Source organism: Dipodomys merriami, unplaced genomic scaffold, assembly GCF_024711535.1.
Source record: "Dipodomys merriami isolate MVZ:Mamm:240054 unplaced genomic scaffold, mDipMer1.0.p SCAF_34, whole genome shotgun sequence".
In the NCBI taxonomy this organism is placed as follows: domain Eukaryota; kingdom Metazoa; phylum Chordata; class Mammalia; order Rodentia; family Heteromyidae; genus Dipodomys; species Dipodomys merriami.
The window spans coordinates 2,972,159-2,989,196 of NW_027204937.1; the positions used below are offsets into that span (position 1 = coordinate 2,972,159).

Consider the following 17,038-nt stretch of genomic DNA (forward strand, 5'->3'; position numbering starts at 1 on the left):
AATTAGAAAGGATAATTGCTCTAAATGAACAGTGCTGATTATTACAGCCTGACCTAACTTCCTTAAAGCTTGAGGAAGTTACTAACTGAATAGCTGCCTATGCCTATGCCTAGCACTCACTGAATTAAGATTATGGGTAGTTTCAATGGATTATGACACAAGAAGGCCTTTGGAATGATCATTTAAACGTCTTTCAAACTTGTCACAGCAGTGGAGGTTTTGACAGTTCCACGTACGCATGCTCATAAGCACTCCCTTTTCACCATGGCTGAGAAGTCTGCAGGGCCATGCAAAATGTACAGTGTATCAGTACTGGAGCTTTTAAGTTTTAAAACCTGAAGTGGGAAGAATGAAGAACAAAAGGCTTAATCTGTGAAGCCTGTTTCAACCTAAACACTCCTGCACACTCATGACCAAAATGAGACAGTATGTGGCCCATAGTGGCTGAATGAAGAAAGGTTACAAAAGGTCACCTAATCTGGTTAGAAAGCCCAGCGATGAACACAAGTGGGGTTCTTTCCACTATGACACATGGTGAACCTGTACCTGATATTGTATGAAATGACAGTATTCAAGCACTTCATGCCAATGTCAGTCCTTTTTTTATTTTTAAACAAGCTAAGAAGTGTATTTTTCACTTGTCTCTGGTTAATAGTAATGTCTCACACTATTCCGTGGAGACTTACCAAGTGCAGGCCCTACATTATCTAATGCGGCCTAGGCTGCTTATTTGAGACACTCTCCTTGTCACATGAATCCAGTACATTACCATTTTCTGATGTTGCGGGAAGGGAAGCAATCATAGCTGCGGCTATTGAGACATGTTACACCATTCACACACGGTGCAATCAAGAAATGGGATTTATTCCGGCTCAGGCACTGACGTTGATGCGACTCAAACCTAATTTTCTAGAGGACCGCACAATTCTGGTTGATTTAGGGAGATACATGCACATTGTGGTGCCTTGCAGACTGGCTTTCCAGAGTCCATGGGAAAACAATCTCCAAACATCAAAACACGAATGCAGATGGTAGAAGATCTCTTTGGTTTTTAAAATGCAGGAGAATGACCCGACCACCCAGACGGATGCCTTTGGACATGATGGGAAGTAACAACACGGCGAAGTTCTACCATAAGGTGCTGAATAATCAGAAATGTATAAAAGGATTCCATTATGTGCATGAAATGATTTACCTCTCCACTCAACTGCAAGAATCTGGCATTTCATATACATTAAAATGAAATCTCCCAGAGAAACTATTGAATTTACATCATACGGTGTAAGTACCTAAGCAATTTCAGCATAACTATATATAGGAGTCTCATTTCAGATATATTTCTATCTGGATTTTGTTTTTATCTTTCCCTGTAAGATCTCTAAAATGTAGCTCACATTGGTGGTTGCTAAATGTTTACTGAGTTTCTAGTTCAAAATACTTTTCACATATGGAAAACATACACACACACGCACACGCACGCACACGCACGCACACACACACACACACACACACACACACACACACACACACACATGAAAAGTCTTGGTCCACAGTATGGTATGAGCAAAGAAATACATCAACATATGTTCTCTGGTGAGCACTGTCTGTGTGAATAGGACAATAAGAACAGGTACGGACAGAGCTCAGGTCAGGAGAGAATGAGAGGTCAGACAGAGACAGTGTGTGTGTATGCAACTCCCAAATCAACACTACACCAGACCTTACTGCAGAGATACAAGGAAGTGTCAGCCTGTGCATAAAACCCCCTGGGTGTCAAAGTAGTCAGGGATCTTAAGGATCATCCATCCAAACCCTTCCTTAGTGGAGTGTCCAGATTGGCCATAGAAGTAGCTCAAGGATATTCACATCTTCTGAGTGACCTGAGACTAGAACCCATATGGTTCAGTCCTATCCTAGGACTCTGCACAGCTAACTTTTACCTACACAGGTAACTCATTCCAGCATTAGTGACTTGGCAGAGGTGACCACTGAGTTTTGCTAAGACTGAACTCATCAATTTTAAAATACAGAGAGCCTACAGATGGTTCTAGTGAATGTAAACTGACACTACTAAGTGGTGTTCATGGCAGTTGTGTTAAGACATCATTACACAAGACAGACTTGCAGCTTCAAAGTTGATAAAGTATGACTGTACTTGCCACAGTGAAAATGAAGTTAAAAAAAAAAGAGTGAGATAAAAGTAAATGATCCCTAATTCCACAATATAGTAGATTTAGGACAAGAAATGAACTGATACCTATGAGGTCAATCTCATCTCTTGTAGCTGGAAAATATTAATTTGCTGATTTGTTTTATGCAAAGAAGTTGAGAGGAAAATTGAGAATAAATGGCACTGCAAAGTGTCAGCTACTCTTATGAGGCTGAGCAAGAACAGTTAAAAGGAAATTGCTTTCGTCACATTTTATTTTCCAGAGCTGAATCTGAAAACTGAAACACTTGGAAGTATTTCCTGTATCGTCTTTGATGATTAAATAGCTTCATGCTTCTATGAAGATTTGATATGCTATAGTCATGTGTAAGGGCAGGAGTTCCTTTTTGTAATTACTAATAGGTATGCTTTAATTACATCCGTAAGTCCCAAGATTTGGTGCAATGAACCAGCTGGAGACTGAAATGCCTACTCTTTACCCAAATCCTAGATTATCTAGAGTCTGACATGCAAATCCCATCAGCTTTGATTCAGACATTTCTAAGAAGGGGGTTAGGCAATATATCTTTTACCTAGTCATAAAGAAAAATAATCACAATAGACTCATCGATTTACTTACGTAGTCAATTCTCTAGGGCAGAGTTACCCACTCCCCAGAGAGAAGGAATTAGCTTGTGAGTATGCAGTCATAAGCCAGACAGAACAGGACCAAATGGAATCCAAGCATGCAATCTCTGATAATTGCAAGCTGAATCTCAAGACCATGAATAGATCTTCCCATTAAATGATGGAAACCTACTATGTGAATTGATAGTAATTCACAGGACGGACAGCCCTATGCATGTGCATGTTCCCCAAGCCCCTGCCCAAAATATGAGCTTCTGACCTTATGTCAAAGTTACAGCGATGAAAGGAAAAATGTGGAATTTCAGATTGTGTCCAGGATTAAAGAAAAAGACTAGAAAAGAAAAATAAAGGTTTTAATCTATGTCTGTATGTAAAAGTCTGAGTCTATGCAACCTTTCTACCATAACAGGCTAAGTTCACATGGTTCAATAGAGTAGTCTCCAGCCTCATGGATTATTTAAATCAAAATGAAACAAAGCTAGTGTGTGTGTGCATGTGTGTGTGCAAGTGCATGCATGTGCGTACACACAAGCACATGCACACTTATGGATAGGCAAATAAGTGTGCCAGTACTAGGGCCTGAACTCGGGGCCTTAAAGCTGTCATTTGGCCTTTATGCTCAAGACTGGTGCTCTACCACTTGAGCTACACCTCCATTTCAGGCTCTTGATGGTTAATTGGAGGTAATTATTGCACAGATTTTTCTGCTTGGGCTGGCTTTAAACTATGATACTTTAGATCTCAGCCTCCTGAGTAGCATTAGCCACTAGACTTAGGCTTAAGCTATTAAAAAAAATACAATTTCTTTGTCATACCAAATATACTTTAAAGGCTCAACCTCTACACATAGCCCATGCCAACCATATTAGACCGCACAGACTAGAATACTTCTATCAGCACCGAAAGTTTTGATAGAGAATTCTGGTGGTAACCCCTGTCCACTTCTCATGTGAAATGCAATTAGTGCACTAACCAGAAAAATGCTGCTACAAAAGAAAAAGATTAATGAATAGAGATGTTAATCAGAGTTGAGATACTCACCATAGCATTATGTTTAATAAAAAGAGAATTAGCAACAACGTAAATCTACAGAGGACAGATATAAATTACAATCAAGTCAAGTAAATAAATATGCAATGTGTGCTGAAAGGACACTTAGAAAAGGTTTATTAAGGAGATGTGAGTAGAAAGTATTCTTAAACAAAAGGAAAACTAGTAAAATTAAAATGTTTGTGGTAATAGGAAGAGGCAAATAAATCATAATAGCTACTGGTTTATTGTTTTCTAGGTGCCAAGTAATGTGCTAAATGTTTGCATGCACTAGCCGGTTAAATAATCAAGAGAACAGATGAACTAGATACTACCTTTATTTCCATCTCACAGATGAAAATGTTGGGGAAAGTTAAGTCAATGGGGGATTGGATGGAAAGTGGTGCTAGTCTAACCTCAGATCATTTCCCCTTTGTTGTCAAAATAGGAACTGTGATTTCCACCAGGTAGAAACACTAAAAGTCATCCTCCTTCCCCCTTTTAGTATTTTTGAAGCTTTCTGCATTAAGTAGACAAGGAATTTCTAAAACAAAAGGACACTTGACTGTGGCCACCACATGGTTAACAGGAGACTGCTCTGTGCCAGAGGTGCTTGCTTAAAACGGGTTAATTATGAGCAGTAGGAGCTTTCATATTCTGCTGGAGCTGGAGCTTCTGTTCAAATCTAATTTCTCAAAGTATATTGCTAGACACTAATGAAAACCCGAAGAGACACACGCATTCAGGAGATGTATAGCCAATGAATTTTCTGTTGTTTTTATACTGAACAACTTTTTTTATATCCTAACATTTTTATGCTAGCTATGAAAAAGATAAATAAATATTTATGACATTCACTCAATTCCACAGTAACTACTAAGTTGCTTGTGTTCTCAGTCTGGATTGAAATGTGCATATTTCAGAGGCTTGAGAGACTCAACCCTAAATGAGAAAGCCACACAACACTGTCATTACACACTCTAAGACTACTCATTTGATGCATTCAGAGGAGAGGACCCTCGCTGCAGTCTATAATGGGCTTAGATGTGAATTTCAGTGTTATTCATCAAAGACACAACAGCTTTACCATGGACACAAGTCCCATTCAAGCTCTTACCCTGTATCAGCAATAATTGATCAATAAAACACAAGCAAGGTGATTGAGGGAACAGATATAAATGAGGATCAATTTCTACTATGTAACTCTCCTGCAGAAACTCTGACATTTACCAAAAATGGCCCCAATTTATCCCTTGATTTAGTGACTCAACTTGCACTTGAGGGAGATGTATGTACTCATACTGACTAATTATACAGAATAGGCCACACAACTCACCTGTGGGTAATGCAGATGCTAAAAAAAATGATAACAAACCACAAAAAACTGCCCCCAGCCCAGTTATCTTTAGTTCTGTAATTTAGTGCCAGGTTTTTAACTATAGGGATTTTGTTATATAAATAAACAAGATTTCTAATTTTCCCTTAAAGATAAACACAGACCTAGCCACCTTGTTCTAGCATTCCCTTATGGCAGCCATGGGCTGGAGATGAATAGTGGCTTCCCATGGCTTCTCATTGTGTTTAACTCAGGAAGCTTGAAATTCTTACAAAAGAGCCCCTGTGAGACCATTAAAATACACCATACCTGATACACACAGCCTCGTGTCACACAACTGTCATTCTCTTTAAACAGCTGGTTGACACCAGTCAACAAGAGAATCAGGACAGGCACTATCTCACCTTTCAGGCCTGGAGACAGGATGACATTGCCATTCTCTCACCCACCCTACTCAGCTTTCTAGCCTTGTTTTCCCTGGTTTCTATGACCCCCACCATTTCATTGGTGTTGAATCACCTAGCATTTCTTGAACAAGATGGCACATGCTTCTCTGCCTTTGTAATGATTTTCTGATGAAAAGAGTTGAATTTGTGTCTTCCCAGCAGATTCAATGTGCATTGAGGACAGCTACAGTTTCTGTCACAGTCACCTATAAGCCAGCAAATTCCAAGAGATCCTCAGAGTACGTAAGCTTAGAGGCTGACCCTTCACTAGCCTGACAAAATCTATCTTTCTGTCTTATTTTTTACTCCAGAGAAACTCTTCTGGTTGTCCATACACTTATTATTATCTTTTCAGTTGTGTTTTCCTCAGTATTTCTGGACCTAGAGGGAGAAAAACTGTATCATTTTATGTAGAGCCAAACCTTGTACCCAACCCATGGAGGCCCACCTTGTGGCATGGATCCTGTAGCTGCTCAATAAATACTGAGGAAATGGATGAAATGATAAAGTCTTTGTGTGTGTGTGTGTGTGTGTGTGTGTGTGCGCGCGCGCGCATACGCGCGCGTGCTGGTCCTGGGGCTTGAACTCGGGACCTATGCATTAAACTTCTAGGCTCAAGTCTAGCACTCTAGTGCTTGAACCACAGCTCCACTTCTGACTTTTCTTTTTGGTGATTTGTTGTGGAGTCTCATGGCCTTTACTGCTTGGGCTGGCTTTGAACCACATTCCTCAGATCTCATATACAGGTGAGAGCAGCCAGCAATCTCTTTTGTTGGACACTGATGTTGTCATTCTCCTCCTCCTTATCATCCTCATCACCACAATCATCACTGCCACCACCACCCAATCTCTATTTGATATTTCTCAGAGGCCCAGCATGAACAGTTTGTATGCATGGAAGCCAGAGACCAAACACTTGCCTTTCTGTGGTATAGAGCTAAAATGCAGCCAATGGGATTAAAGGGGCTAGAATCCTGCATACTGTGATTATTCTATATGCTTCCACTCCTTCACACACTCCCAACTTACTGATGAAATAACTTCTTGTTTAGGTCATGTCCAAGGCAAAGTCATTACCACATCAGCACTTCTATACTGCACCTCGAAGACAGGTAGCTGTACAACACACACAGAGCAGAATTCAATTCAAGCAGTGGCATGCCTGATGTAGCTACCTGCAGAACATATCTGATATCTCATTCCTCTAGAGTTTTCTGTAAGTTATGGATTAATAAACTTTCCCTAAGAATGCAGCTTTATTAATCTTGCAAAATATTCAGAAAAAGAATTCCTTTCTTACTCCCTTCGAAAAGTGAATTATGGTGTGTAAAGTCCCACGTGTGCTGATAAGAAATAAAGTCATTTTCTGCAGCAAATGGCATTAGTGGTAGTAGTGGTTACCACTCTTCAGTCAGGTTTGGAATAAACAAAATATCAAGCTGTCTCCTAGCATGTAAAGACATCAGGGCCCATCAAGGCCACAGCAGACTACGACCCAGTTTCCGAGGAGAGAAAGAGGAATTTAGCCTAGGGTGGTGGCATTAGTTCAAGCCTCTCCTCTTCAAAATGAAGAAAAAAAGGACAGTGAGAGGAAGACTGCCCATGATTCAACTACTGACTTCTCTTTGTATACTGAAGCATGTCCTTTTCACAAAAAGAGCACTGTGACCTTGTGTAATGGATTCCACTTGTCTGAAAGGGGCAGAGAGGGAAGAGAAGCCACTCTGGGTGTCACAGGGCTCAGGGTGCATGGGTCCAATTTTGATGCATGGCTTATTTCTTTCAATTTACCACACAACCCCACAAGGACCCATTGTTCCACTGAGGCTCAGAGAGTTAAAGGTTTGCCCTTGGCGAAAGAGCTAGTTATCAACTAGGCATTTGATAAACCATCACTGAAAAGGAGCTAATATTATCCAACCTTTCTGTAGGACAGGATTGTTTTGAGGAATATCTGGAAAGAGATAGCAAGACAGCAAGAGAACAAGAGAGCGAGAGAAGGAGAGAGCGAGAGGGAGATCAAGAGCAAGGCGAAAGAGAGAGAGAGAGAGAGAGAGAGAGAGAGAGAGAGAGAGAGAGAGCTTGTGCATGAGTGTGAATTGTATTCAGACAAATGAAATTCCATACGAGTGTAAGATGGCTACAACTGAAATGTGGATTTACCTAATCACCTACTGCCTTCTGTCATTCTACCCTGCATTCAAATGTTCAAATGCAGGAACCCAAAGAATTGGATCTCAAAGATAATTTGTGACAAAGGGAAAATAAATGGTTCCAACTTTACAATAATACCCTGAGGACCTTACAACAGGCACCCCTTAGCAACTCCCTCAGATGAGTGAGTAGTTTTGGCAGGCTTCCAGTGCCCATCAAGCTGTGGTTTTCCACTGGTCCACGGGGGCTATGAGGGGCATCGCAAGCATTTCTACAACTGCACAGTACTGGACCACACGTCCAAACATTCTCCCTCTGACCTGCTGGTACAGATTTATGATCTCTCTCCAAATTCCATGCTGCCTGAGGAGTTTGGACTGCAGAATTCATGCTGGATATTAGAAAGGCAGAATACACTATATCATACACATACCTAAGTTTGGGGTGACACCTTGTAATCAAATGCATCACTGCTTTCTGGGTAAAATATATAGCTATGATCACCAGGAAAAAGCAAATACAGTTCATAGGCAGCCTCATGTCAGTTAAGTCCAGGCTAGGTTTTACCAATCAATGAATTACTGAAAAATTTCTGAGACTTCAGAATCTTTCACATTCCAGAACTGAAGGGACTACATACAGTATCATCTTACTCATAAGGATGACCAGCACCAACTGAACTTGCCAGGCAACAAACTGGGAATGATTCATTGGGAACAGAGTCCTCCTCTCCATTTCCTGCTAGGGAAGACAAGCAGGATGAGGTGGGAGAGCAACAAAGGAAGAATGAGGATCTAATCCAAAATTCTGCAATATCAAACACTTCTTCAAAGGAAGCTAGCTATCTACCATATTAGGACATTTTGATTGGCTTATGCTAAATGATTTGTTTGTATATATCCTGTAGGATCCCATACCAGAATATGCCTAAGAACACATTGCTCAGCCCATATAGTGAAGACACATGACAATGACTTCATTGAATAGAAAGCAGTCCCCTGTCTCTTTCTCTTGGATTCATTTCTGGCCTTTGCCCTGCTCTGGTGGGCATTACAGGAAATTGATACCAAACTACAACCCTCTGATGTCGATTTCCAAAATAGCTAGGATAACAGCCACACCTAGCTGAATAAAACCTGTATTTTTGTGCCAGTACTGGGTCTAGAACTCAAGAACTGTTCTTTAGTTTTTTGCTCAAGGCTGGTGCCCTAACACTTGAGCCACAGCTCCACTTTCAGCTTTTTGGTGATTAATTAAAGATAAGAGTTTTTTATTTTTCTCAGAGTTTTTTCTTCCACATATATTTTATAATCATCTTTTAGAATTTCACAAAAATACTCGATATTGGATTTGTATTAGATGGCTTAGAAAGATATTCAATCTTTCTACCCATAAATGTAAGAACCCTAATTTCTAAGAGTTTGTTTTCTTTCCACAAAATTATGTAATTGTTTTGCCACATGCTTTATATTTCTGTTGGGTGTTGCTGAAAATACTATCTTAAAACTTAAATTGTCTTTAAAATTAACTAAAATTAAAATTAATAATCTTTAAAGGTTTGTGTCAGGTACTGGTGGCTTGTGCCTGATTTAATTTTAGCTACTCAGGGGGGAGTGTGAGATATTTGGATTGTGGTTCAAATTCAGCCTAGGTGGAAAGTCAGTGAGACTCTTATCTCTAATTAATCACCAAAAAGTCTGAAGTGGAGCTGGAATCGGGAAGAAGGACATGGAAAAGGATTGTCCTGCCAAATACAAAGTCTGTCATTACAAAGATACAATAATAAAGTTATGTTTAGGCAAAAGGATGGTCAAAATATACTCCTAGGTACAGGAGAAACAATTCCTATTTCATACCACATGTGCACACACTTATGCACACACATCTGCCACATAGACTACAGAACCAAAATGGGACTGGCAGAATAATGAAGCTTGCAGGAGATAATAAAGAAGAATTTGTTTATGACATCAGAGGAGAAATAGTTTTTCTTAAACAAGACACAAAAAATGCCAACCAGAGAAGATTGATAAATTCAACTGCATTAAAATTAAGAAGTTAGATAGCAGAAGGTTGGCAAAAATCCAGCTTCAATGTGCTCTATAAATCTATTCAGCTTCCCAAAGGAATAAATTACAGTAACCTTTCTGCATGCATTGGGAGTGTTTTCTAACAATATATAACCATCCTCACATTCAGCATATGGATGGCCAGTCTTGGTCTTGATCTACAAATGGATTACAAGTACTTCTGGTTTAACCTGAGTATATGTGAATGGCCCTAGCTCACATTCAAGACATTTGTAGGTATTCATAGAAGATTGCTCAGAATAACATGGCTTGCAATTCAAGACAAGCACCACCATGTGTCATTGTCAAGTGCACCAGCCAAGAAATGAGGTGTGCAGTATCTTCTCTTTCTCTGTGCACTTTCTGTTATGTTGTTAGTATTCGCATGGCAAACTTCCCTCTTGCCCTCTTCTTCTACTGGCCCCTGGGATGTAACTAAGAAATCTGTATCCCCAATGCAAAGAAAAAAAGTTCTAGGGATATAGCTTCAACATGATTAACTCCTTCTCTAATTGAGAAGCCATATAACCATGGTGTAGGACTAAAGGCCAATTCCAGTGTGCCTGTAAGTCATCTACTTTCTCCTTCCATTCTTCTCCCATGCCTTCTTTACCAATACTTCAACATTCATGTTCACAGGATAAATACAGAGTAATATATGATCATAGAGGACACATAGGATAATAAAATACATAGGAAAATGAGAATGAAAAATGTCACCAAAATATGATTTATTTTTTAGATGTAATGAACTTTATTAAGAGGATGTCCCTTACATCAAGAGAGATGTCACATGGTCATCAGAGTAGCTGATTATGACATTCTGTTAATAATATTAAGTTGTTTCTTTTTTTGTTCACTTGGTGATACTGAGATTTGAACTCAGGGCTTTGTGCTTGCTTGGCAAGTATTCTAACACTTGAACCACATCTCCAGCCCATTAGGATGTAGTTATTTCTCAAATATGGATTGTTTGATATTTATGCTCGTGCTGGCTTGGAACACAGTTATACCTCCTATGCCCAGCTATGTCTAACATATTAGTTGAGATGAGACGTTGCTATGGGCTGGCCTACAATTGTGATATTGTGATATCACCAACTCCAGAATAGCTGGGATTTAGAGACATAAACTATCTCATTCTCTTAGTAAGTTAATTCTTCAGATGTATATTTAAGGGTAGGATGCTCATAAACCTTCAAAGTACTGGGTAAATTCATTAGCAATGTAAATTTCTTTTAGTATTCTTTTTGACTGACATTTGGAGTTACATCTTTTCATGTAACAGAAGTGGTGAGCTCCACAGAATCAACGATCTTAACAAGATAGATTTGGGTAAGTAGTTATTATTGATAGTAAAATATGTCAATAAAACCCAGAAGTGACTTACTATTCACTTACAAATCCCTGTTAGGAAAATGAAGAACTGCAAAAGTAGCTCTCAGATTCACTGATCACAAAGTATTTAATACTATCTATGTGAAACACTATTAATTGAATTGTTTTACCCACATTAACTTAATGAACCACATGAGACAAGCACACATCTCACTCAATTCAATTCAGCAGAAACATATTGAGTATCTACTATATTCCAGACTCCAGAGTGTTTTTTTTAAATGAAGCCATACTTCTTCCCTCTAAACAATTCATACATGTACTTCTTTTTCAGGAATATTACTGGCTACAATGATATCCGAAAGAATCATATAGAATGATGGGCAATAGATTTAGAATGGTGATAACATATCTGGGCAGGAGAAAGAAAGATATGATTGTGAAGTACTTACTCCACTATAAGTTGTTAACTGCATAGTAGAAATTGTCCTGGTTCTGCTGTACTAATGTTTAAGCTTTTGCAATTTTTAAATATTCTATGTGCTATTTCAAATCACACATTTTGCCTGTGAAAGTAAAATCCTGTACAAACATTTTCTCCAATCTACCTTGGATGTAATAGATAGTAGCTCCTTGAAATTAAGTGTTCTGTGGTGCTATCTGTGGGATCTTAAATGTCCCCCAAAGGCCCTGTGCTGAAGGCTTGGTTGCCAGCCTGCTATTGAGAGGTGGTGGAACCATTAGGAGTGGGGTCTAGTGGGAAGCAGAGTTAGGTCATTGAGGCCTTGAAGGGAACATTGTGACCCTGACCCTTCCCACTTCCTGTTTCTCTCTGTTTCCTGTCCACCATGAGAAGAACCGCTTCGCTCCACCACATACTCACATACTCCCTCTGTGAGGATCTGCCTCACCATGGATCCCAAAACAATGGAGCCAAATGACTATGGACTCAAATTTCTGGAACCATGAGCCAAAATAATCTTTGCCCCTTTTAAATAGATTATCTCAGATAGTTTGTTGCAGACATGGAAGGCTAACATCTATGTCAAGCCAGTTTTGTTTTGTTTGTTTGTTTGTTTTTGAGAAGTAATGAATTTCTCTATTGCAGCAAATCTCTGGACCTTTAACACATCAGTAAATGCTACCATTCACTAAGAGCAGCGTACGCAAGTCAGTGCTTTCCAAAATTGTTCAGCAAAGAACTTTTATTTGCCCTTCTGGATACAATTCCTTTAAAAACACTCATAATGATCTTGGGGAACAGTGTTTCCTGGTACTCAGCTTAGAAAATACTCTATTCAGAAAAGCCCACTTCTACCACATATTCTACATAAGGACCACACTCAACTGTGTCCATCCTAGGATTAGTAATATACCTTCATCTCTTTACTCCCATAGTTCTTTCAGTCTGCGCTTGTGCAATCATTCTCTTCCTGTTTCCCTCTATCTCTCTTCCTGTCTCTCTCTGTGTCTCTGTGTCTGTGTCTGTCTGTGTCTGTCTGTCTGTCTCTCACTCTCGCTCTCTCATACCAGAACTGTGGCTTGAAATTAGGGCCTTTTACTCCCCCACTCTCCCTCGGCTTTTTTGTTCACGGCAGGTGCACTACTATTTGAGCCACTCCTCCAGTGTAGTTTTTTGCTCCTTAATTGGAGATAAAAGCTTTCAGAATTTTCTTTTCAAGCTGGTTTTGAACTGTGATCATCAAATCTTACTCACCTGATTAGCTAGAGTTATAGGTGTGACTCTCTGGTTCCTGGCTGGATTCCCTTTAAACACTGAGAAATCCCCACTCAAACATCAAGCCCCAGGTGAAACTCGGGGCTTTCTTTGAAGCCATCCCCACCTGTTTCTACTCTCAGATGAACTACTCTTCAGAAGCTTCAAGGGTCAGGCAGATATTTTCTCAGTGATGTCCCATACAATAGCAGTTATTTGATGGAAGACTGAATCTTTGCATCCTAGAACCTTTGCAATGCCTGGTACAGAGCCAGATCAGGCACCAAATGGATGTTTAGGAAACATGAATGGTCAGATGAGTGGTGTTCGTGTGCATGAGCACAATTTTCTTCTTCAATTTCCCAGAAACCCTCTGTATGAGTCTGCATTCTGTTTGTGATAACTCTATAATATAGACGTGGTGAGTTTTAATGTAAAGATGTTCTTTTAGCTCATGGTTCTGGAAGTTTGAGGTCTAGAGGCCATATCCAGAGATCACCTTCTTGCTGGCAGTTCTGGGGTAGCACAAGACATTACATGGTATGAAAAAGGGGAGCCCCAAACTAATGACTTTAATCCTACTCACTTCCCAAGACACCCACCTCTAAAGGCCATATTCACTTTTTAAATTTCCAGCTCTCTGTACCTCACAATGGAACTCCAACTCCATGAATGAAATTCACAAAGCCTGGACAGACATTCAAACCTAAAGCACAGCCAAACCACCCAACTGCAATGCACATTTTTAACTTTCCAGGACTTCCTTCAATTGTTTTAGTACTAAGAATAAAAACAAATAGACATAAGGACTGACTCCAACAACAGAGTGGAAACAAGAAGACAGAAAGAACAAAGGAATGATTCAAACCAATGGATGATGACCCAGTCTAGTGACAGAGACTGACCACAGAAAGAATAAGAAATAGTTATGGAGCCTGGAGCAGACACATGGGAATAGAAGCTTTGGGAGACTCGCCACTGGTAGTCAGCATTACTAATCTGGGTTTCCTGTGTAATAGAGCTGTCTGAGAGTGCTCACTCCTCAATTTTATACCCTAAGTTCAGCAGTCCACCTTCACCACCACAAAATTCTCATCAATGTAGCTATGGGCTCTCCTACTCAGCAGAATTTTATTTCTGTTCTCCTTTCTCTTTATGAGTATCCCCCACTGGCATAGTAGATTGGCTATATGTCAGGTTCAAATAAAATAAAATAATAATAATAAAAGCAAGCTGGCAATTTCTTTCCAATAGAATATGCTGCATATTTCATGAAAAAGAAGCCAGAGGAGTTTTATGATTCCTGAAGCAAAACCTTCCCATCTCTGAAGACTAAATGGAAGAACAATACAAAGAGAATGTCACGGAAAAAGAAACTGAACATTTGTTCTTCAACCTCAGGGAAATGTTCAGGTGATTAATTGGCATAATGGGTTGCTCTGTTTTGTTTTGTATCTACATGAGTTCATATCCTGACATGCACTTCAGAGATGGAGGGCAGTGCTAGTTTTCATGGATATAAATGCACATTCCCTACTAACACTATTTTTGCAGAACAGAATGTCGGGCTGGCTTATGCTCTTAGCCTGACAGCATCTTCCCTGCCAAGTTTTATTTATATTTTCAAGCCACTCCTCTATCATGGCACAGGAGGCAATCTGGCCTAGTGAAAGGAGCATTGGACAAGGAGTCCATGATCTAAAGTTACATATCTCCCTGAGTCTGACTCCTCCTCCATTCTAGTTTTTGCCAAATTGACTAATTGGCTGCAGGCACAATTCAAGAGGTCCAGTGCCTGGCTAACAAGTGTGAGGAGTTGAGTTAAAACACCAATACCACCAAACAACAACAACAATGAATCTATATCTAGAATTCATCAGTTCTTTTTATTTCCTCCAAATAATTTCAAGACTAGCACAATGCATGGATATTTTAGCATGATATGTGCTTGCACAATTCTTCACAATGTATGTGTGTGTGTGTGTATATATATATATATATATATATATATATATATATATATATATATGGATATATTCAAGAAAATGTTCCTAATAAACAGAGCAAAAGAAAATGTGAAAAATGTAAAACATATGTAATTTGACAAACACACAAACATTGTTGTGCCCTTTATTGCCAAGGGGAAGGACTTTTATTTCATTTTTAGTATAATTCTGATGGCTAACAAGTCTGTATATTTCATAGGAGCTATTGGTCTAAGCACCTAGTGTTAATTCCTGTCATTTTCAGAACTATTTTTTGAGATAGGTACAGTTATTGTGTGTGTGTGTGTGTGTGTTGGTACTGGATCTTGAACTAAGGCCTAGTTTTTATGTTTGGGACTAGCATTCTACCACTTGAGTCACAGTTCCACTTCCATTATTTTGCTGATTAATTGAAGACTGGGGTCTCAGAGACTTTCCTACACGGGGTGGCTTTGAACTACAATCCTCCATCTCAGCCTCCTGAGTAGCTAGGATTACAGGGGTGACCCACCAGCACCTGGCAGTACTAATATTTATTTTAAAGAAAATCAAAGCACAGAGAACTCAGGAGCTGAAGGCTGAAGGCTGAAGCCAGGCAATTAAATGCCCAAGTCCAGACTTCTTTTTTTTTTTTTTTTTTTTTTTTATACTTTTTATACTTGGCCTACAACAGACTTCTTACCACTTGCTATGCTATCTGTATTTGGAGCATTTCTGCTTACTGCAGCTTGTAACTGATAACAGCACTAATGAAATCTCTGCATTCTTAATTAATTGCCTCATCAATTATTTACTAATTAATTACCTAATTAATAAATATTTTCACAGATAGATGTGAACCAATATCAACCAATACCTGTTAGAAGCTGTCACAGAGTCACAAGTGTTCAAAATGCCTACCATCAGCTCAAGACCTTGTGATCAATAAAGCAACACCATTGAGTGCTGATAGCATATAAAATGGGGGGGGGGGGATTCTGTAGCTTGCTTTTGCAGGATGTCTTGTTTTTTCCTTATTCCCCATTCAATTTTAAAACCACTTTGGGTGATCACACCGCCCCCCCCCCCCCCACACACACTTAAAAGCAGACTAGCATACCGTTAGGGGTAAAAGAACCTGGGACTCAAACGGGTGGGTTTAAATTCTGCTTTCACCCTTTTATTTCCTAGGTAATCTTGGGCTAGTTGCCAAATCTCTTGATGCCCTAGTTTCTTTATCTATTAAACAAGAAAAAGAATGCAAGCCTTTACTTCTAGGGTTATTTAAAGATTAAGTAAGTTAATGTATGTAAAGTACTTAGAAGGGAACCTGGCTAATACTAAGTACTCTATAAAGGTTATTCTTATTTTTATGAATATAAGAGGTGACTTGCCAAACATCACAAAGACAGGTAGTAGTTGGATTCAGTTCTGGCCTTCTAATTTTAAATGTCATCTTCTTTCCTTAGCAGAATTTCATGCTGTCTACTACTAAAAATTACCATTCTTTTGACATCCTGCTATAGACAGAAGAAGTCAATGAGAGAATTTTTCCCTATAAAACTGCTCAATGATTCATAAGGTAGGAAAAATTGTCCCTGTTTTGCAGATGATAAAATTGAGGTTCTAAGAAGTGAAAGATTCATAATTGCTTCACTACTAAGCTTCCTTTTTTAAAAAACAAAAAACAAAACTATTAAACGATTCCAGAGTCAGGTCCAATTTTGAAAGTCCAAAATAACATTTAAAAGTTCCTGATACAAAGGAGGAGGCTACAATGCTTGATAAGAAATGTACTCATTATCTTGCCCATGTAATTATAACCCCTCTGTACAGTATTTTCACAATAAAAAAATAATGAAAAGTAAAAAAAAAAAAAAGTTCCTGATAGCACTCCATAATGTGTGCTGTTTTTAAAAGTGCCATCTAAGTCTGGCACTGGTATGGCTCATGCTTGTAATCTAAGTCTGGCACTGGTGTGGCTCATGCTTGTAATCCTAGCTACTCAGGAGGCTGAGATCTGAGAGTCTCTCTTTGAAGCCCTAGGGCCAGGAAAGCACACAAAACTGTGCATGGTCATCAAAAAGCTAGAAGTGGAGCTGTGCCTCAAGTGGCATCAGTCTTTAGGAAAACAGCTCAGGGACAGCTTCCAGGCACTGAGTTCAAGCCCCAGGATCTGTACACACAC

The 17,038-nt window shown here is 39.3% G+C and overlaps 1 protein-coding gene across 6 annotated transcripts in view; it reads right to left on the minus strand.

Annotated features, from left to right (window-relative positions):
* Dab1 (DAB adaptor protein 1) overlaps positions 1 to 17,038 on the minus strand; it is a 1,106,968-nt gene that overhangs the window by 381,725 nt on the left and 708,205 nt on the right. The gene's annotated exons all lie outside the window — the stretch shown is intronic.